Source organism: Ailuropoda melanoleuca, chromosome 2, assembly GCF_002007445.2.
Source record: "Ailuropoda melanoleuca isolate Jingjing chromosome 2, ASM200744v2, whole genome shotgun sequence".
In the NCBI taxonomy this organism is placed as follows: Eukaryota; Metazoa; Chordata; class Mammalia; order Carnivora; family Ursidae; genus Ailuropoda; species Ailuropoda melanoleuca.
Genome location: NC_048219.1, coordinates 63,183,774 through 63,205,854, shown reverse-complemented (window position 1 = coordinate 63,205,854; position 22,081 = coordinate 63,183,774). Strand labels below are relative to the sequence as shown.

General features: G+C 41.9%; 1 long non-coding RNA gene across 2 annotated transcripts in view; it reads left to right on the top strand.

The window, feature by feature from the left end:
- LOC109489410 overlaps window positions 1-15,952 on the top strand; it is a 44,117-nt gene extending 28,165 nt beyond the window's left edge. Inside the window, exons 3-6 of one of the 2 annotated variants that reach the window (XR_004623311.1) lie at window positions 2,469-2,609; window positions 10,759-10,854; window positions 11,834-11,930; window positions 15,895-15,952. This is a non-coding gene — a long non-coding RNA (uncharacterized LOC109489410). Of the gene's footprint in view, window positions 1-2,468; window positions 2,610-5,876; window positions 6,016-10,758; window positions 10,855-11,833; window positions 11,931-15,894 lie in introns of those variants that run through there. The other variant, XR_004623312.1, reaches the window with a different exon arrangement.
- The last annotated feature ends 6,129 nt before the right edge of the window (window positions 15,953-22,081 follow it).

Sequence of the window (22,081 nt, the reverse complement as noted above, 5' to 3'; positions counted from 1 at the left end):
GTGGGTGAGCAGTGGGTGGGAGAACACTTTGGACAGAATGGTGAGGGGATCTGAGGAGCCAACATTTGCGCAGGCAGCTCTGAGAAGTGAATGATGCGCCTGGGGGGAGAGATCTTTCTAGTATAGGGAACAGTAAAAGCAAATCCTAAGGCATTTGGTATTTGGCATTCAATGAGGTCTGTAAAGCGTGTTCTCAGAATACAGTGAAGAGGAGGAGAGTGGTAGCGGAGGAAGCCAGAAAGCTACGCAGGTCTCAGACGCTTGGGCAGGAGCCGCAGCTTTACTCTAAGGGCAATGGGAAATCCTCAGAGGGTTTTAGGTAGGGCAGTCATGTGATTTTCTTTTAAAAAGTCTCTCTGGGAACACCTGGGTGGCTCAGTTGGTTAAGCATCTGCCTTTGGCTCAGGTCATGATCCCGGGCTCCTGGGATCAGTCCCACATCTGGCTCCTTGCTCAGCAGGGAGTCGGCTTTTCCCTCTGCCTGCTCTGCCTGCCGCTCCCCCTGCTGGTGCTCTCTCTCCCTGACAAATTTTTTAGAAATATGAAAAAAAAAAAAAAAGTCTCTCTGGCTTCTTTAGCAGTGGTGAGAATGTTCAAACGGCCGTTGCTCCCATCCAGAACAGAGGGGAGAGCGGTTTGGACAGAGGTCGTAGCGGTTATGGTGGTGAGCAGAGGTTTGATTAGGTTCCAGGTTGCTGGAAGGCTGACAGGACTCTGATGGATTGGATGGGGTGGCAAAAGGACGCGCTGGGTGAGCACGAAAGCCTTCTCCGACCTGGGGGTAAGAAAACACTCTGTTTCTGTCTTGTTACATTTGAGATGCACCAAGGGATACAAGTAGAGAAGGCAGTTAAATATTCAGGTGTGTAGATTGGGGGAGAGGTCAGAGTTAGACACATAATTTTGTAATTCATCAGCATATAGATTGTATTTAAAGCAACAAGGCCAGATATAATCACCTATGAAGTGACTTTAACTGCAGAAGAAAAGACGTCTTAGAAGAGAAACCTAGGATGCCTAAGAGAGACAGAGTAAAGGAAGAGGTGACCCAGAAGCAATTCCAGTGATGTAGGAGGACAACTGAGCGTACGGTAATGGAAGCCAACAATGGAGTGTGTGCTAAGGAGGAGGAAATGGCCGTCTCTGCCAAATCCTGCAGTGTGGTCAAATTAGAGAGGACTGAAAATTGACATTGTATTTAGCAAGGCAGAGTCACTAGTGACAGATTTGTTTGAAGGTCATTTCAGCAAATTCAATGAGCATCTAATTACAGTGGTTTAAACGGAGACAGAGAAGTGAGAAAGTAGAGAGCAAGTACCAGCAATTGTTGGTAAGTTTCCCCGTGAAAGGATGCTGAGAGTTGGGGCAGAAGCCGGCAAAGATGTGGACTCTAGGGAGAGTTTATTTACAGACAACACTTGAGGCATGATGCAAAAAAGGGCAAATTATGGCCAGAGTAAAGCTTGGCAGGCATGTGATTCAGAGCCCTGGAGAGGAGAGGGTGTGCTTCTTCCTTGTGAAAAGAGTACATGTATTCAGAGTTTGGTGGGTTGTAGATTGGATAGTGAGAAGATGAGGTAAGTCTTGCCTGTTGGCTTCTATTCCTTCAATGAAGTGTAAAGTGAGATCAGCAGTTGAAGAGTGAGGGAAGAGGAAGTGTTGGACGTTTAAGGACACAGGAGATGTGACATAAACAACGCAATGTCATATTCATAGTTGTATCCTAGCACAGTGCCTGACACATTGTAGGCACTGAAAAAATATTTGAAGAGTGACTGAAAGTAAGAACCAGAAAAGAAAGGACCATGATATGCATGAAAAACTTACATCTTAATAACAAAAGTGATATATTTGGTTTACAAATGGTGTAGTCTACTTGAATTTACTCAATAAATTCTAGAATACTAGAGGAAGGAGGCATCCTTGCAAGAAGTAATTAAGACAAGATTACTACTTGACACTTTATGTACAAGGCCACTTTCCCACAGTATGCTGACCTTTTCAAAGGTGAGGGGATTCTGTCTTTTTATCTTTGTGTTCTCAGGACATACATTAAACGGTACCTGGCACAATGTAAGTGCACAATGTTTCCTTTTCAAAAATAAATAAATGACTATAAACATGAGGAGCTTCTAATCTCAAGAGGATTTGCAGGCTGAAATAGGAGAGTTGCCAAAAGAATTTAAATATTAGACAGATGAAGAGCTGTCGTGGATTGATTATAAAGACAAACAGATGCTGTAGGGATATTTTGAGGAGGTCACAACATGCGACTATACTTTCCCACAAAACTTCCTTTGTGACTTATTTCAAGAATAAAATACGATTTAAATGGATTTCTGCTCTCGCCAATATGGCAACTCTTATTTTAGCTTGAGCTTACAGACTCTTTGATCTTTCCTATACAACAGTAACAGACTTTGTCTTGTTTGGCTAACACTGCGTGTTATTGTGACCTACGTTCCCAGATGCTTCAGAACCACCCGTCTTGCTGACTCTCCTCTTCTAGAAGGACTCAGAGAGATGTCTTTTCTATCTGGCTGATGAAGCACCACATTCCCCCACACCTGCTGTGAAAGACCAGCCCCATGGAAGTTTGGACCAAGCAGGTAGATCTTGGCTCCACTGGAACCCCTATGTTAGGCTTTTCTTACTTAGAGTTTTGTATAGCATGGCTTCCCTATTTCTTGTAACATTACTTTCAGGAGTCAAATACTTGAAAAAAAAAGAAATAGAGGGAAAAATGCCTGGGAATAGATGCGGGAAGATAGCAAAATGGAAACAAAGGAAGGAAAAGAGAAATCCAACCACTTTGAAGTCAGTTAATTTAATTACAGCTATTCAATAAAAATACAACAGAAAATATAATGAAATAATATGATAAACTTCACAGCTGATTTTAAAACATGGCAAGGGGGCAAGGAAAGAAAAGTTGAGAAAGAAATGTAACTCTGATCTGGTCCTTTTGCCCTGTAATGAAGACCACAGAGGCTATTTTTATGATAGGGAGAAATATGTGTGGCCATAGCTATCTCTGGTTTCATGTGTACATATCACAACAAATCACAAGGGAGAGAGAACATAAACTATTTATTAAGGCTTTTACTAAGCACACTTGGCTTTTCTGATCTAGAAATAGTTCAGAAGGGGGAAGGTGAGGAACCGTTACTCAGTCATTGTGTAAGTGGCTGGCGCCCTCTAGTGGCTACTTGAATTCCCTGCCTGTGGATCCTAAATGGCATTTCAGAGAAAAAAACCTTTGGGAAAAAAATAACTGAAATTTTTTAGGGGGGGGGGTGACGACTCGAGTTTTAATGTCCTGATATATAGGGCTCCCCCCCTCCGGTGTTCTCCGGCAGCAAAGCTAAAATTTTTAATTGGGGAAAATAGAATATTTGTTACATACTTAAAAATAAGCTGTGTTAACAAAAAGAAAAAAAAAAGAAGCTGTCTTTGGCAAAATGAAATGGCAGTCAAAGAGACAATAGCAATTATTCCATCAAGGAAAGCTTTCTCCTACCCATTTGCCAATATCTCAACTCTAGAGAATTTGCACAAGGGAATTTAACTCTGCAAATGGGTCAATATGATGCTATTAATTACTCTTTACATATTAATGAATGTACTTGTAAAAACATTGCTCAACTAGAATTCTTTTCCTTATGGTTTATATTGTAAAGCCTATCCTCTTATTTATGCTAAGGTAGTTCTTTACAGAGCTTGATATAAATTTTTTGTGTGAATTTGCGGCTTAATCCAGTGTTAAATATGACAGAAAAAATTTTTCATTTTTATTCTTTACTGTGTTTTCAGTGATTCACAAAGGGTGCATGTTTGATACAGCTGTAACAATCATGAGGTAACCATGTCATAAATTGGTTGCAAGCTTAAGTACTTTGGACATTATTTGATAGGAAAAAGCAAGCTGTGGTATTGACAAAATTCTTTCATTGACAGATTGTACTGTTGGCACCGAAGAGGATGGACCCAAACAGGGGGAGTAAGAAAGGAGGCCACTTCTTTTTTCTTTTCTTTTCAAGTTTTTATTTAAATTCCAGTTAGTTAACATACAGTATAAATTTAGTTTCAGGTGTAGAATTTAGTGATTCAACACTTCCATACAACACCCGGTGCTCCTCACAAGTGCCCTCCTCAGTCCCCGTCACCCATTTAACTCATCACCCCACCCACCTCCCCTCCGGTAACCATCAGTTTGTTTTCTATAGTTAAGAGTCTGTTTTTTGGTTTTCCTCTCTTTTCTTGCCCCATGTTCATTTGTTTTGTTTCTTAAATATTTGTGAAATCATATGGCATTTGTCTTTCCCTAAGTGAATTCTTTGGCTTAGTATAATACTCTCAATCCATCCACATCATTGCAAATGACAAGATTTCATTCTTTTTGATGGCTGAGTAATATTCCATTGTATATATATACACCACATCTTCTTTATCCATTCATCAGTCAATGGACATTTGGGCTCTTTACATAATTTGGCTATTGTTGATAATGCTGGTATAAACATTGGGGCGCATGTATCCCTTTGAATTGGTATTTTTGTATCCTTTGGGTAAATGGAATTAATGGACCATATGGTAGTTCTATTTTTAAATTTTCGAAGAACCTCCACACTGTTTTCCAGAGTGGCTGCGCCAGTTTGCGTTCCCACCAACAGTGCAAGAGGGTTCCCCTTTCTCTGCATCCTCACCAACACTTGTTGTTTCTTGTGTTTTCGTGTTGAGTTTGATAAGTGCTTTATAGTTTTGGATACTAACCCTTTATCAGATATGTCATTTGCAAATATCTCCCTTTCCACAGGTTGCCTTTTAGTTTTGTTGATTGTTTCCTTCACTGTGCAAAAGCTTTTTATTTTGGTGAAGTCCCAATAGCTGTTTTTGTTTGTGCTTCCCTTGCTTCAGGAGACATATGTAGTAAGAAGTTGCTATGGCTGATGTCAAAAAGGTTACTGCCTATGTTCTCCTCTAGGAATTTGATGGTTTCCTATCTCGCATTTAGGTCTTTTATCCATTTTGAATTTATTTTTGTGTTTGATGTAAGAAACTGGTCCAGTTTCATTCTTCTGCATGTGGCTGTCCAATTTTCCCAACACCATTTGTTGAAGAGACTGTCTTTTTTCCATTGCATATTCTTTCCTGCTTTGTCGAGTATTAGTTGACCATAGCGTTGAGGGTCCATTTCTGGGCTCTCTATTCTGTTCCACTGATGTATGTGTCTGTTTCTGTGCTGGTACCATACTGTCTTGATGATTACAGCTTTGTAATACAGCTTGAAGTCTGGAATCATGATGCCTCCAGCTTTGCTTTTCTTTCGCAATGTTGCTTTGGCTACATCAGAGTGTTTTGTGGTTCCAAACACATTTTAGGATTGTTTGTTCTGTGAAAAATGCTGTTGATATTTGATAGGGATTGCATTAAATGCATAGATTGCTTTGAGTAGTATAGACATTTTAATAATATTTGTTCTTTCAATCCATGAGCATGGCAGGTTTTTCCATTTCTCTGTGTCATCTTCTTTCACCAGTGTTCTATGGTATTCAGAGTACAGATCTTTTACCTATTTGGTTAGGTTTATTCCTAGGTGTCTTATGGTTTTTGGCGTAATTGTAAATGGGATTGATTCCTTACATTCTTTCTGCTGCTTCATTATTGGTGTGCAGAAATGCAACAGATTTCTATATGTTGATTTTGTATCCTGTAACTTTACTGAATTCATATGTCGGGTCTAACAGTTTTTGGGTCTTTTGGGTTTTCTCTATAGAGTATCATGTCATCTGCAAAGAGTGAAAATTTGACTTCTTCCTTGCCAATTTGAATGCCTTTTATTTCTTTTTGTTGTCTGATTGCTGAAGCTAGGACTTCCAGTACTATGTTGAATAACAGTGGTAAGAGTGGACAGCCCTGTCTTGTTCCTGATCGTGGAGAAAAAGTTCTCCGTTTTTTCCCCATTGAAGAAATATTAGCTGTGGGTTTTTCATACAAGACCTCTACTGTGTTGAGGTACGTTCCCTCTAAAACTAGTTTATTGAGGTTTTTTTTAATTTTATTTTTAATTTTTTTTAGAAGATTTTATTTTTATTTATTTATTTGACAGAGAGACAGCCAGTGAGAGAGGGAACACAAGCAGGGGGAGTGGGAGAGGAAAGCAGGCTCATAGCAGAGGAGCCTGATGTGGGGCTCGATCCCACAACGCCGGGATCACGCCCTGAGCCGAAGGCAGATGCTTAACGACTGCGCCACCCAGGCACCCCTGAGGTTTTTTAAAAATCATAAATGGTTGTTGTACTTTGGCAAATGCTTTTTCTGCATCTATTGAAATGATCATATGGTTCTTATCCTTTCTTTTATTAATGTGGCATATCACATTGATTGATTTGTGAATATTGAACTACCCTTGCATCCCTGGAATAAATCACACTTGATCAAGGTGAATGATTCATTTAATGTACTGTTGGACTTGATTTGCTAGTATTTTATTGACAATTTTTGCATTCATGTTCCTTGGGGATGTTGGCCTGTAGTTCCCCTTTTTAGTGGAGTTTTTGTTTGGTTTCATTGAGAAAAAGAAGTTTTGGCCACATGTGATCTATCGAAACCTCCAAGAGTAACAAAGACAGTCACGTAGAGGACGAGGATCTGCTTGGTGTGGACACGGATGTTGGGGGCTGAGGAAAATCTGGTCATCAGCAGACCATACCCTAACCTCTCCAAAGAGAGGGCTGGGCTTTTGCCCTTTTGACCCACGACTGGCTGATTTTACACTGCAGATCAAAGGTCTTCCTCAATCTTCGAACTACTTGGAAGAAACCACAGATCTTTAAAAATAAAGACTAGTGATTTCAGGGTAATGCTGGCCTCATATATTGGAATTAGGAAGTTTTCCTTCTATTTTTTGGAATCGTTTGAGAAGAACAGGTATTAAACTCTTGTTTAAACGATTGGTAGAATTCCCTGGGAAGCCATCTGACCCTGGACTTTTGTTTGTTGGGAGATTTTTGATTACTGATTCAATTTCTTTGCTGGTTATCAGCCTGTTCAAGTTTTCTATTTCTTCCTGATTCAGTTTTGGTAGTTTATATGTTTCTCTGAATATATCCATTTTTTCCAGGTTGTCTAATTTGTTGGCATATAGTTTTTCATAATATTCTCTTATAATTGTTTGTATTTCTGTGGTGTTGGTTGTTATTTCTCCTCTCTCATTTGTGATTTTATTTTTTGGATCCTTTCTCTTTTCTTTTTTCTTAAAGATTTATTTATTTATTTAAGTAGTCTCTACAGCCAATGTGGGGCTCAAGAGCAAGAGTCTCATTCTCTACCGACTGAGCCAGCCATGCACCCCTTTTCTCTTTTCTTTTTGATAAATCTGGCTAGGGATTTATTAATTTTATTATTATTTTTTAAAGAACCAGCTCCTCATTTCATTGATCTCGTCTATTTTTTTTTCTAGTTTCTATATAAAATATTTCTGCTCTAATCTTTATTATTTCCCTCCTTCTGCTGGTTTTAGGCTTTGTTTGTTTTTCTTTTTCTATCTCCTTTAGGGGTAAGGTTAGGTTGTTTATTTGAGAATTTTCTTGCTCCTTGAGGAAGGCCTATACTGCAATATACTTCCCTCTTAGGACCACTTTTGCTGCATTCCAAAGGTTTTGGACCATTGTGCTTCCATTTACATTTTTTTTCATGTATTTTTAAATTTCCTCTGTGATTTCCTGGTTGACACATTGTTTAGTAGCATGTTCTTTAACCTTCATGTATTTGTGGTCTTTCCAAATTTCTTCTTGTGGTTGACTTCAAGTTTCATAGTGCTGTGGCACAATTTCAGTCTTTTTGTATTTGTTGAGGCCTGACTTGTGACCTAGTACGTGATCTATTCTGGAGACTGTCTCATGTGCACTTGAACAGAGTATTCTGCTGCATTAGGATGAAATGTTCTGAATATATCTGTTAAGTCCATCTGGTCCAGTGTGTCATTCAAAGCCGTTGTTTCCTTGTTGATCTTCTGCTTAGATGATCTGTCCATTGCTGCAAGTGGGTTGTTAAAGTCCCCTACTATTACTATATTATTATCAATGAGTTTCTTTATGTTTGCTATTAATTGTTTTATATATTTGGGTGCTCCCATGTTGGGGGCATACATATTTACAATTGTTAGATCTTCCTGCTGGATAGACCCCTTTGTTATAATATAGTGCCCTTCTTCATCTTTTGTTACATTCTTTGGCTTAAAATCACGTTTGATATAAACATGGCTACTCTGGCTTTCTTTTGATGTCCATTTACATGATTAAGTTTTCTCCATCCCCTCACTTTCAATCGGCAGGGGTCTTTAGGTCTAAAATGAGTCTCCTGTAGGCAGCATATATGGGTCTTGGTTGGGTTTTTTTTTTTTTTTAATCCATTCTGTCACTCTATATCTTCTGATTGGTGCATTTAGTCCGTTTACATTCAGAGTAATTACTGACAGATACGTATTTAGTGCCACTTTATTACTTGTTCTGTCATTGTTTTTGGAGATTTTCTCTGTTCCTTTCTTGTCTTTGTCACTTTTGGTCTTTCCTTTCTACTCGAAGAGTCCCTTTTAATATTTCTTGCAGGGCTGGTTTAGTGGTCATGAACTCTTAGTTTTTGTTTGTCTGGGAAGCTCTTTGTCTCTCCTTCTGTTCTGAATGACAGTCTCACTGGATAGAGTATTCTTGGCTGCATATTTTTTCCATTCAGCACATTGAATAGATCATTCCACTGCCTTCTGGCTTACCAAAAGTTTCCATGGAGAGGTTTGCTGCTAACCTTATTGGTCTTCCCTTGTAAGTTAAGGACTTCTTTTGTCTTGTTGCTTTTAGGAATTTTTTTCTTTATTGCTACGTTTTGCCAATTTAATTACAATATGTCTTGGTGTTGGCCTGCTTTTGTTGATTTTGATGGGAGTTCTCTGTGCCAAAAGCAGACCAATTCTGAGGCTGTTTGGATAGTCCAAGTGAAAGATGATGGAAGCCTAAACTAGGGCAAAGACAGAGAAGGGAAAAGATGGGCTAGATTGAAGATTTTTCTGAAAGAGAATACTCAGAATTACTGATTGAACATGAGAGGGGTAAAAGAGGGAAGAATTGAGAATAACTGAGATTTCCAGCTTGGGAAAAAGGATGGATGGCGATACCATGCACTGAGAACAGGAATCTAGGAAGAGGAACAGTGTTTTCTGTATCTAGGTAGGTAATAAATGATAATGAAAAAAATATATTTTGTATATCCATGTAGAGGTGTCCAGAATACAGTTAAAAACACATTTCTGGAATTCAAGGTTAAGGTTGGCATTTAAAAAAACAGATTTGAGAGTTAATGTCTATGAATGAAGCAATAAGAACAGTGGAGGACATCAGGTAAGCACACCAGAGAGCCCAAGATAAGAAGAATGATCAGAGTTAGGAGGACCTCAGACAGTGGTATTTGATAAGATCAGAGAGGAGAGACCGTGAAGCCATGGTAATGGAGAGGATCAAATAAATGGGACAGAGAAGTCCAGTAAACTGTATTTTAAAAACCAGCCATTGGGCAATGAATTCAATAAGTAGAATAACTACCATTCAAAAACAGGTAAACAAATAAGCATACTGATCAGGGTCATACAAAATAAGCCAAAATGAATCCTAAGAGCTTGTCAAAATTCTTTTATTGAACTAGAATTTAGATATATCAAATATTGTTTGCCTGGGCTCATTACAGACACACACACACACTTCTCTAGTTACAGAGTTCGATCTGCATTCTCATTAAACAGCTTTTATGCGGTGCCTGGGTGGCTCAATCAAACCTCTGCCTTTGGCTCAGGGTGTGATAAGCCCCACGTCAGGTTCCTTGCTCAGCGGGTGCCTGCTTCTCCCTCTCCCTGCTGCTCCCCCTGCTTGTGCTCTCTCTCTATCAAATAAATAAATAAAATGTTAAAAGAAGAACAGCTTTTATTTCAACATGAGGAAATAGCTTATTGAGCTCTCGATTCAAGGGGAAATGATGTGAACTAAAAGCTTTCTGTCTTCCTAATTGCACAGAGTGACTGTAGTAAAATGCTGAGGCTATTAACTTCTCAAATGTGGCCAGACAACACAAATATTATTTAGAAATATTTAAAGCACTAAACATTTAGCTGATTTGGTTATTGGGTTAAAATGGTAGAAGCCTGGGGCCCCATAATGCAGCTGGTACGAATGGGGACTGGCTGTGGGCAGTTTAAAGTTACTTCCCATGGGGGCTGTGTATGTAGTTGGGCATAGGCCCCACCTGCCTGAGACCAGCTGATTCATTTCTCCTGCGCATGTGCGGCACAGGTCAGGTTAGCCAGGAACCTGTTACAGGAAGTGTCAGAAGCCTGGTGGGGGGAGCAAGCTACTAGGGGTACCTGGCATTTGCCTAATTCCAAGCCTTAGTCTATACAATGCACATATTCCCCCTAAAGGCAGAGCTGGAGGAAACTGGACTGCCCCGCCAGGGTGGGGCCGGGCCTAATAGTGTGGGTGTTCCGCAATTAGGAACACCTGAGTCCCTTGATGACTAGGCTCCATGGGCTAGGAGGTTCCAGCAAGCCAAGGTGGGATGAAGGGGTGCATACTGCGCATGCACGAGCCGCGCCTCCCCGGGTAGCCGAGAACCTGGAACTGAGCAAGGGTATGGAGAGGTCAGCTCACGATAGTGAGCTGTTGGGGGTGTAATACATCTACCTCACCTTCACAAATGCAAATATTTCTCCTGAAGTCAAAGCTGGAGGAGACAGGACTGCCTTGTCACCGTGGAGTCTGGTTGGCTACCTGGTATCTTTCACTAAGAGACACGTGGGAGACTTGATTACTGGTAAGCCTGGGACCCCATCAGGCAACCCATCAAATGGGGACTGACTGAGGCCACTGCAAAGCTGCTGACTCCAAAAGATTTTTTGAGGGTGGGTTCCTTCCACCCTAGAGGCTATAGGGGTGGTTTGGAGCCAAACCGAACTCCGCCAGTCAGGAGGGCCTGGGCTGCCCTTGGACGCCTGGCTGTGCACAGGCCTGTAGCCAGGGAGCTGGAACAGGACAAGTATCGGGAGAGGCCAAGTCATGGAAATGGGCTGTTGAGGGTCCAAGTGATCTGCGTAATTCCAAGCCCTAATCTACACCACAGTGCATATTCCCCCGCAAATCAGAGCCGGGTAAGCGGCGCTGCCTTGCCAGAGTTGGGCCCCAGATAACCAGCCGAATATCTTCCGGGAAGAGATACCTAGGAGGGGCGCCTGGGTGGCTCAGTCCACTAAGCAGCCGACTCCTGGTTTCAGCTCAGGTCTCAGTGTTGTGAGATTGAGCCCCTGGAGGGTTCTGCGCTCTGCACGCACGGAGTCTGTTTGGGACTCTCTCTCCCTCTGCCTCTCCCCCCACGCTTGCACACGTGCGCGTGCTCTCAAAATAAATAAACCTTAAAAAAAGAGAGAGATACCTGGGAGCTTTGACTGCTGGAGAAGTGAGGGGGCCGCATCAGGCAGCCAATCCAAATGAGGACTGTCAACAGTTTAAAGCTGCCCCCTCAGAAATATTTTCGGGGAGGAGGATAGCATTGCTCTGCCCAGGAGGATATCTATGTAAGTGGTTGGGGGCAGGCCTGAGCTCACAAGCGTAGAAGGCCCTGGCTGCCCTCGGTGAGGGGTGGGCTGCATACTGCGCATGTGCAAGATGGGTAGCAGGGCTCTGGAACAGGGCACATGTTTGGAGAGGACGGGTCATGGAATCGGGCTGTAGGGGGTACAAGGCCTCTGCATAATTCCAAACCCTAAACAGCACCAATGTGCATATTCTCCCTGAAGGTGAAGCTTCGGGAGTCTGGACTTCCTTGTGAAGACGAGTTCTGGCCGTCTGCTGGGGTGTGCTTTACCAAGAGACGCTTGGGAGCCTTGATTACAGGTAAGCCCAGGACCCCATGAGGCAGCCAGTCCGATGGGGACTGACCATTGCCAGTTTAAAGGTGCCTTCTCAGAAGGGTTTTCAGAGGTGAGCTCTGTCCACCAAAAGGCTACGCATGTGGTGGAGGCCTGACCCCAGCACAACCTGGAGAGCCCCAGCTGACCTGAGCAGGCTGACGGGGTATGTGTTGTGCATTCACAATCAGAGGAGGTCAGGATAGCCAGGGCCCTGGAGCAGTGCAGCTTCTGGAAGGCCAGCTTCCAGAGTGGGGGGGAGGGGTGGCGGTTCCTAGGCATGTGCCTAACTCTAGGCGCCAGCGTGCACAGATGCACATACACCTCCCGAGGGCAGAGCTGGAGGGATCCGGATCACCTTGCCAGGGGGTCTGCTCAGCACTGTCCTTGTACTCCTTGTAACACACACCTGGGAGCCTTGATTTCTGGGGAAACCCAGGGCACCATCAGGCAGCCAGTCCAAGTGGGGATGATAGTCCTCAATTTAAAATGGAGCCTCAGGGGCGCCTGGGTGGCACAGTGGTTAAGCATCTGCCTTCGGCTCAGGGCGTGATCCCGGCGTTATGGGTTCGAGCCCCACATCAGGCTCCTCTGCTGAGCCTGCTTCTTCCTCTCCCACTCCCCCTGCTTGTGTTCCCTCTCTCGTTGGCTGTCTCTATCTCTGTCAAATAAATAAAAAAAAAATCTTTAAAAAAAATAAATAAAATAAAATGGAGCCTCAGAAATATTTTCAGGGTGTGGGCTCTTGGCACCCTGAGGCCATTGAAGTGGTTGGAGTCTTGCCAGAGTTCCGTGGGCCTGGAGTGCGCCTGCAGCCCTCGGCCAGCTGACAGTGTGGGTGCTGCCCATGCATTGGCGGCACTGGTCAGGGTGGCCAGGGTCCTGACACTGGACAATGTCAGGAGAGGTTGGTTGACAGGGGGAGGCCACTGAGGGTACCTAGCATCTGCCTAATTCCAAGCCTAAACCTATACAAATGCACATATTCCCCCTGAACACAGAACTGGGGAAACCTGGACTGCCTTGCCAGGGTGAGTAGTGTGGGACGTCTGGAAATCTTGATTGCTAGAGAAGCAGGGGATGGCATCAGGCAGCCAGTCCAAGCGGGGACTGTTTGTCACCAGTTGAAAGGTGTGGCCTCAAGAAGACTTCCCGCAAGTGAGCGTTTTCCACCTCAGAGACTGTGCAGGGTTTGGAGACTGGCCTGAGCCCAGCACACTTGCAGGGGGCAGACTGTGCACGAGCCAGCCGCACAGATCAGGGGAACCAGGGACCTGAGACAGGGCAGCTGTAGGGAGAGGCCTGGTGACGGGAGCGGGCTACTGGGGGTAGCTGGCATCTGCCTCATTCCACGCCCTAATCTGCACAAATGTACATGTTCCCCCTAACTCTGCTTTGGGAGGCAAAGAATGCTCAGACTGATTTTGTCTTTGCCAGCAATGTATTCACCGTGTGAATTTCACAAGCCTTAGCACACAGGAAAATGTCTTTTAATTTACCAATACGGAAATAAGCATACTCCAAACCAATGTTAGGTTAATCACACTGCTGTTCCAGGCTAGGGGAGATGAAAGGAATAAAGCTCAAATTTAGCTGCCATTCTTCGTCATTATAGGAGCTGGTACTCGGGTGAGACAACTTAGCTACTTAGTCCAAGTCCGATGTTGCCGGAGCGTGTTGCTGGGGCAGGGCGTGCTGGGGTTCATAGGCAGGGGAACAGTGCCAGTAAAAGACTCGCCTTTACCCTGGCAGGAGCTAATTGCACCAAGGTCTTTGGAAAGCTATTTTAGGTCAATGGAGAGTAGCCTTGTCCAGACTGAACACCTTTGGGTAGTAATTACAAAATCTCTGTATTTATAGTCAAAGTGTCCCCTTGCGGTAGTTGCTTCTTCACATGCGTTTATTGATAAGCCCCCAGCAGGGCTTCTCGGCTGCTGGGCTACTACTGGGCTCTACAGGGTGAGAACAGATAAGACAGTGCCGTTCTGATACCACTTTATTTATTTATTCTTATATCAAAACAACTTCACTACTTAAAAAAAAAAACCTTTTTTTGTCTTTGCCATAAGCAAGTAGATTTGAAAGCATATCAAACCAATACACAATAATCCCTCCTGTGATTTCAAATCACTCTCACACTAATTAATACTAAGGGCCTAATGGGGTGCCTGGATGGTGTAGGCAGTTGAGCCTCCAACTCTTGGTTTCCACTTGGGTCCTGAGCTCAAGGTCCTGGGGTCAAGCCCCACGTGGAGCCCCATATCAGACTCTGTGCTCAGCGTGGAATCTGTTTGAGGTTTTCTCTTCTTCTCCCTCTGCTCCTCCTCCTTGTGCTCTCTCTCCCCCCCCCACCCCCAACAAATAAATATTAAAAAAATACTAAGGGCCTGATGCTCTGTACAAACCTAAGTTCACAAAAACATCAATCCACGTTGTGATTCTCCATCACTTACAGTCTTTTTTTTTTTTTTTAAGATTTTATTTATTTATTTGACAGAGATAGTGACAGCCAGCGAGAGAGGGAACACAAGGAGGGGGAGTGGGAGAGGAAGAAGCAGGCTTATAGCAGAGGAGCCTGATGTGGGGCTCGATCCCATAACGCCAGGATCACGCCCTGAGCCGAAGGCAGATGCTTAACCGCTGTGCCACCCAGGCGCCCCTACATCACTTACAGTCTTAATCACAACACTCAGTCATATCTTGCAAGCATTTTTTCTTTGATGCACATTCTTTTACACCATGGTTTAGTGACCAGTTTAACCGACCATATTTCTAATATTACCAAGATAAGCACAACAAAGAACTCTTTAACATGGTACCGTATCAATCACTAAGTGGCCAAAAGTTAAGCTTCTTACGCCGCTCAGTTTAACCTCTTTGGCAATTATGTTTCTAAGTAAAAATCTTTTTTTCAAGATTTTGTTTTTTTAAGTAATCTCTACCCCCAACGTGGGGCTTGAACTCAGAACCCCAAGATCAAGAGTTGCGCGGTCCACTGACTGAGCCAGCCAGGTGCCCCTCCAAGTAAAGACCATTTCTATAAAGCTCCATGGGGTATGGCTTAGCACTGTCAAGTTCAGTTGCCATAACATCAGAATTCAAGGCTGTCATTATTTTAGGAAAATGAATGTTTTTGTTCTCTTTTCAATTCCTGCAAATTATTTTGACTTTATTAGTCACATCTTCCAAATGTTCCTTTACTTGTCTTAAGTTTTCTAATGCATTATTTAAATTTATTAGATTAATTTTAGGTGGTTCAATGTGAAACGTTTTTCTGGTTATTTTAATAGTTAGTTCATCTTCTGTTGAGCTCATATAATACCCTTTTCCTTCTATTGTCACATTCATTACCTGTTCTAGTTTTACACATCCCGTCATGCTGTGTTCCTTATTTTTCCCTTGACTCCAGTAGGTTAAGGTGGGGTTGGCTTAGCACATGCTGTCAAGGTCCAATATCCTATATTAACTGGTTGAGCAGGCATCAAAGCCATAGTCATAGGCACTGGTACTATAGGCATAGCCAAAAGTCTTTTAGTAATAAAGGTATTCTGGTTCAATTCCATCGGCATATCCTTAGGAACATGTTGTCCTTCTACCATAGGGAGGCTTTCTGTTGCCTGTAGGCTTCACTCTGAGTTTTAATATTGGGGAACTACACAGGTGTGGTAACCCAATGCCATGCTCCTCCGGGAAATGCCGATATTCTCATCTCACAGTGGCCCAACGAAGCACAGCCATTAGGATGTGTGGCACCCACTTGACTTCTGTTGGGCTGTCTGTTATCTCAGGCAACCAATATTGTCTCCAGAGTATCACTGTTCTAAGAGTATCCACACATCAACCAATCTTAACGGCAACAATTGACAATCTACAGGCAAAGAAACATCTTTTATGTTTTTATGTCTTTTCTTAGTATTTTTTTTTAAAGATTTTATTTATTTATGTGACAGACAGCAAGCGAGAGAGGGAACGCAGCAGGGGAGTGGGAGAGGAAGAAGCAGGCTCCCAGCGGAGGAGCCCGATGTGGGACTCGATTCTGGAACGCCGGGATCACGCCCTGAGCCGAAGGCAGATGCTTAACGACTGCGCTACCCAGGCGCCCCAGTATTTCGTTATTTTTAACATTTCCTCCAACTTAATGTCCAATTTTCATTGTTCTACTTGCATCCATATGAAAATAATTGATGTTCTGTAATATACTGCTAATTTTATCCATCTGTGTACCCAACCGTGGCAGAGCCACCATGGTATACATGTGAAATTGTGATTGTTTGGTTTTAATTTTAATTTCATCAACTTGGAATAAGAAAAAGCAACTGCCATTTACCCTTCAACTAAGCCTCCTACCAGTCCAACAAGCATCTTCTTTCTTTAGCAAATCTGTTTTTGGCATAAGTTGTAAATTTGGCACAAATGAAGATGGATAAAACTGAGCACAATTTGGGGATCTTTACCTGGCTTGAAAATGCTGTGTATTAAATGTCAAAGTATAGGCTACTATTTTAGGTTCTAATATGAGCATGAGAGGTTTTATTATCAGAAGATCTTGTATTCTTGGGTAGAAATCTGTGGTGTGAGGCAGAAGCCTGATGCGTATCACTAAGGGTAATGATATGCTTGGTATGCTGAGTGTTCTGTGTGCCCACTATCACCTTACAAGGTGTCCCTCTTCTTTTAATGACTGGGCATCATGTCCATAGATCTATTGTAAATTTTCTAATAGGTGAATATGATTAAACACTCTAAGTTGGGAGTGTAGTAAATACTCTTTTTTATTTTTGGTTATTTATATTAAAAGATATAGTTGCCCATTGTGCATACTCAGCAGCTGCTCTTATACAATGAAATGCTAGCTCACGAAGTAAATCAGGAATTAAAGTGTGGTGACTTTTAGAGAGTCTGCCTTGTGTCCACTGCTGCACTCAATTCAGTAAGGTAAGGGAAAAGTACAAAAGTCAGTACCCGCTCGTCATTCGCTCTGGGTTGTAATGCCAAGAGCCAGTTGGCAGTTCAGGCCAATTTCATCCTCCAAAGCAGTGTCGAATAGGGAGTGTTGTTCAGGGTCCTCACCGATTCCTATGGCGATGGAAGTGGAGGGTTTCCACTGCTTCATCTGCTTCCCTAAGTATTCAGGCTCTCCATCGAATTGAAGGTTTCCCAGTGAATAGATCATGCTGATAGCAAAAGCTGGAGTTGGGACGTTCAGCGTGGTGATGCTGAATTGTAATAAGGGGCCAGCATGGTGATTCACGGAGGGTGTAGAGGGTGTCACAGACAGTGGAGTTGTATCTGGACCAAAAGTTGTCATTCCAGTTCGGAGTGGCGGCACACCCACTGCTGGAGCTAGCGGAAGAGTGTCCACAGCTGTACGAGAGCGCTCTTCGATAGTAAGCAATAGGCACGCTAGTATGGCCAGCTGGTGCCATTTAGTAACACTGATGGGGCCAAAGATGCATACCACTGTCATTCCTGCAAAATAAAGAGAGTGTCCCACAAATTTTTAATTTTTCATTATTCTTGTTACTCAAGGAAATCTGTAGTTCTATAATTATGGCCATTATTCCCAATATTGCCTCAAGCATAATCACCCTGCATCATGCTAGGGTAAACATTAGGCTTCTAGTGTTGACAGAATAAAAGATGTTCTTCAGGCCTGAAATTTCTCTAGAGGCATTATGTTATTCTTAAAAATTTGATGTAGTAGGCCCTTTCCTTCAGTTACCCAGTAGGTTTTATTAGTAGCAAGTGCAATACTTTTACCAGTACTATATGTGTCATTATGTTTTTAACTTAATACTTTTCCTTTTAATATAGATTATGAGGTGTGCTACTGCTAATTCTGATCTCTGTTGGCGTCTGCAATATTAATTCAATAGTTTTCCCATCCTTTCTATATCTAAGGTTTAGAGATCTTACCACCTCCCAGATTGTTTTAGTCCAAGCTTTCACACATAGTTTGTTAGTAAGCAACCTAACTTTTGCTTGAGCAAGCCATTATACCTTTCAGCTGAATCAGAGATGGTTGAAGGGCAGAAGGAATTCCACATTATGCCTTGCTCCTTAGCCCATTCTTGTATTAGCTTCCCTGTCAGGTGGAGTCCCTAATCTAATTGTAGAATGATTCTGATACTGTAGTGAGCAATCCAGATTTCTAACACCCTGATGGTGGATTTCTATCACTTTTCCTGCAAGGATATGCTGATCCTATTCCTGACCACGTGTCTACAATGGCATGTATATGGTTAATTCTCTGGTATAGGCAAGGATCCTATATAATCTATTTGGGCATTTTGGAAGGGTCTGTCAGTTTGATCTTATCTGAAGTACTCATCAGTGGCCTCCAAGCTTTACACTTTCAGCAATCCTCATACATCCTAATTCGCATTGGAGGTATTTGGTAGGTACACAAATGTTTCTTTTTTTCTAACCATGTTCTAGTGCTGTGTGCCAGTGTTTGGTGATGGGAATCTATCAATTGGCATAATTATGTATTCAGATTTTATGTTCCACTGTCTTTCTTGTTTATTTATGGTTATGAATTGAATAGATTTCCTCATTAGCCATGAATCATTCTATTTTAAAATAAATTTTAGGAATCTTTGCCTCATTAGTTTTCTTGGTAAGTTTGTCTACCTGGTTATTAAATTTGATTACTTCAGAGTTGTCCTTCCGATTGGCGGAGACCTGTGTGATGAATATGGATATATCAGCCAGTGATACTTTCTGCCACATCCCCTTACCCTGTATGTTCATATTTCCTATTTTCCAGTCATTTTTCTGCCACGTTCCTGATGAAAGAGCTACTCCATTAGCTGCTGCCCATGAGTCTGAGAAAAGATAGAACTCACTCTGATTTTTCTTAACTGATTGTTTGTCGTCAATTTTATGGCTATTGGTTCAGCTTATTGTGCTGTTTCTCCTGAGCCCGATTCTGTCAGGATTAGACCATCATTACTCTTCAAGACCAGGCTGCCAGTGTATCCAGATGGTGCCATGGAGGCTGGTTCCTCTGTAAGCCGTGCATTGTTGAGCACTGTAAACTGAGGGGGTCCCCATTGCCCAACTGCTCAAGTTTGGATAGGCTCATTCTTTGGAAAATCTGTAAAGTTCACTATTGGCATTGCTGAGATTTCCTTAGTTAATGCAGAGGGTTGACTCGCCATTCTTATGTCCTTCTTGGAAATATACCATTTGCATGTTAGGACTTTTTGGGCAGAAGTAGCTCCTCTCTCTGCCAGAGGTCTGCTTTACCTATTCCAGATTAGGCCACTGGAGTGCAAGTATAATTAGTTTATTTTCCACTAGTGGCTTTCTATTTTATATATTTAAATATACAGTGTGCACTGTATATTCAGTGCCCAAGTGAGCTTTTCAGTTGGTTAGTATCTGTTCTCGACCATGAGAAATTCTTAGTCCAAAATCCAATTGGGTAAAATCTGGGGTCCTGCAGTGGTTTAGTCCTCAGTGACCGTGTTGCACACCCTTGTGAATATAGGAACTCTAAATATAGCTTATATTTAGAGTCCTCGTTAGCTGGTGACAATGTATTAGAAGTTCTGACAGCATTTTTCAAATAAGTAAAGGCTACCTCTTGAGTCTCTGTCCATCTGAATTCCCTACTCTTCCTAGTTATTTTATAAATGTGTTTTAATATATCCCCATACGTGACATGCTTGTTCCAATATCCATGCAGTCCTATCAGTTTCTGAGCAGCTTCTTTCATGGTGGCAGTTGGTACGCAGTCTGTTTGGTTTATGACTTGGTCTGTATTTTTCTGCCATCAGAGGATGAAATTATGTCTAAAAATCCTACAATAGTGTGGGGTCTTTGGACCTTACTTGGGTTGATTGTCCATCCTCTGAGTGTAAAGAATTTAATTAACTCTATTTTTGATGCTAGTTTTTCTTCCAAGTTATCACCAGAAATAGGAGTATCATCAATAAATGAAATACTGGTTTGTGTGTATGTCAGAATTTTCATGAACAGCCTGGATGTCTGTGTTAGAATATTGTGGGCTGTTACTAGTCTGCTAAGGTATCCTTGTGGTGACCTAGTAAACTTATACTGTCTGCCTTCCCATGTAAATGCAATCATGGTTTGACTTTCTTCATCGACTGGAATAGCAAAGAACATGTCAGGTAAGTCTTTCACTGTATAATAAGTTCTGGATCCAGTGGTGATATTGTTTATGGTAGTGCCTGTATCTGGGAGTGCTCCCTCAATTTTGGGGCAGTGTTTGTTTAAATTCCTATAATCTGTTTTTTTAAAAGGGCAGATTGGGTTATTATATGGTGAAATAGTAGGCACAATAATTAGTTCCTTTAGGAGTTCCTGAATTTTTTCCTTAATTTGAGAATGTCCTGTGACATCCATTCCAAGCGTGTTTTCTAAATTGAGACCTTATTTTTATCAGCCATTTTTGGCCATTTATTTATTTATTTAAGTAGACTCCATGGCCCAGTGTAGAGCTGAACATGGGGCTTGAACTCAGGCCCTGTGATCAAGACCTGAGCTGAAAATAAGAGTCGGACGCTTAACTGATTGAGCCACCCAGGCACCCCTGAAGTGTTTTATCTATCTATCTATCTATCTATCTATCTATCTATCTATCTATTTATAGAAACATTTAGCCTTGATGAGTGGTCTGTCGTCAATCTATGTACTCACATCCCTTGGGTTGGTTTTTCTCCAAATCCTTCCTTAGTCCCTTTCTATTGGTAAATTACTAGGGTACCCTTGTAGCATTGTTACTTGGGACCCTATATCTAACAACATAGTGGTATATGTATTTTTATATACAAAAGGGTTTCTATTGATATAGATAGTGCAACATATGGGCAGTTGTCTCTGGCTTGGGCGAAGGGTTTATAATGAAGTTATCATATTATAGTAAGTAGGTTAGTGGGTCTATGTATTATTTTCTTTTCTGTTGGTCTATTTACTCTAAAAGGTTGTTTATCTCTGTTTCTCTGCAACTATAAGTGGTTTCTGGGCTTTCTTTCTCTTTTTTTTAAAGATTTTATTTATTTGAGAGAGAGCAAGAGAGAGAGAGACTGAGGAAGAGGCATGGAGCCCAATGTGGGGTTCAGTCCCAGTACCCTGAGATCATGACCTGAGCTGAAAGGTGGACACACAACCATGTGAGCTACCTAGGCACCCCTGTCTCTGGTGTTTCTATTTTTATAATTTGCTTTACAGTGTAGTGGTCTAAATAGTTTAGGTGGCCAATAGGGCCTTGTAGGTTTAGGCTTTTATGGTCCATTTTGATTGGGTCCATTTACATTAGGTAAAGGCCTGTTCTATCCATCTATCTGAGTGTTAAAACTATAGCCTTTATCTTAGTTCCTCAGCTGTTCTTATCAAGTCAATCAGTTCTCCTGTGTTTCTGGCACCTGCAAATAACTCTTAATAATGTTGTTCTGTCCTGTGGGGTATAGCTTTAAGAATGACCTTTTTATTTTATTGAAGTTTTTATTAATTTCCAGTTAACAAACAGTGTAATATTAGTTTCAGGTGTACAATATAGTGCTTCAACACTTCCATGCAGCACCTAGTGCTCATCACAAGTGCCCTCCTTAATCCCTGTGAACTGTTTAGTCCATCCTCCCACCAACCTCCCCTCTGGTAACCATCAGTTTGTTCTCTAGAGTTAAGGGTCCGTTTCTTGGTTTTCCTCTCTCTCTCTCTCTCTTTCTTTTTTTACCCCTTTGCTCTTTTGTTTTTAAATTCCACATGAGTGAAATCCAGTGGCATTTGTCTTTCTCTCACTGACTTATTTCGCTTAGCATAATACCCTCTAGTTCCATCTATGTCATTGCAAATGCTTGAAGAAGGAACTTTTTAATTTGTTCTGTTGCTTTCGCATGTAATGATGAGGGTGTCTATCCCCTATTATAAGTCATGGTTAATAGTCCTAATTTCATTATTTTATTAGTAGCTCCCCAGATGTTTTCCATGGAGATAGCTTAGGGAACATCTTAGGGACATTTTAGGTATAAGCGATCTTAATCTCCAGGTTGCTACTATCCTGTCAAAGATCTTTGTAAATTAGTGCTATTTTCTCCAAATGCTCTAAGATGTTGATTAAATGCAGCACGCGTGGTAATGGGTCCAAGTTGTGCAGTCCGTACTCCTGTG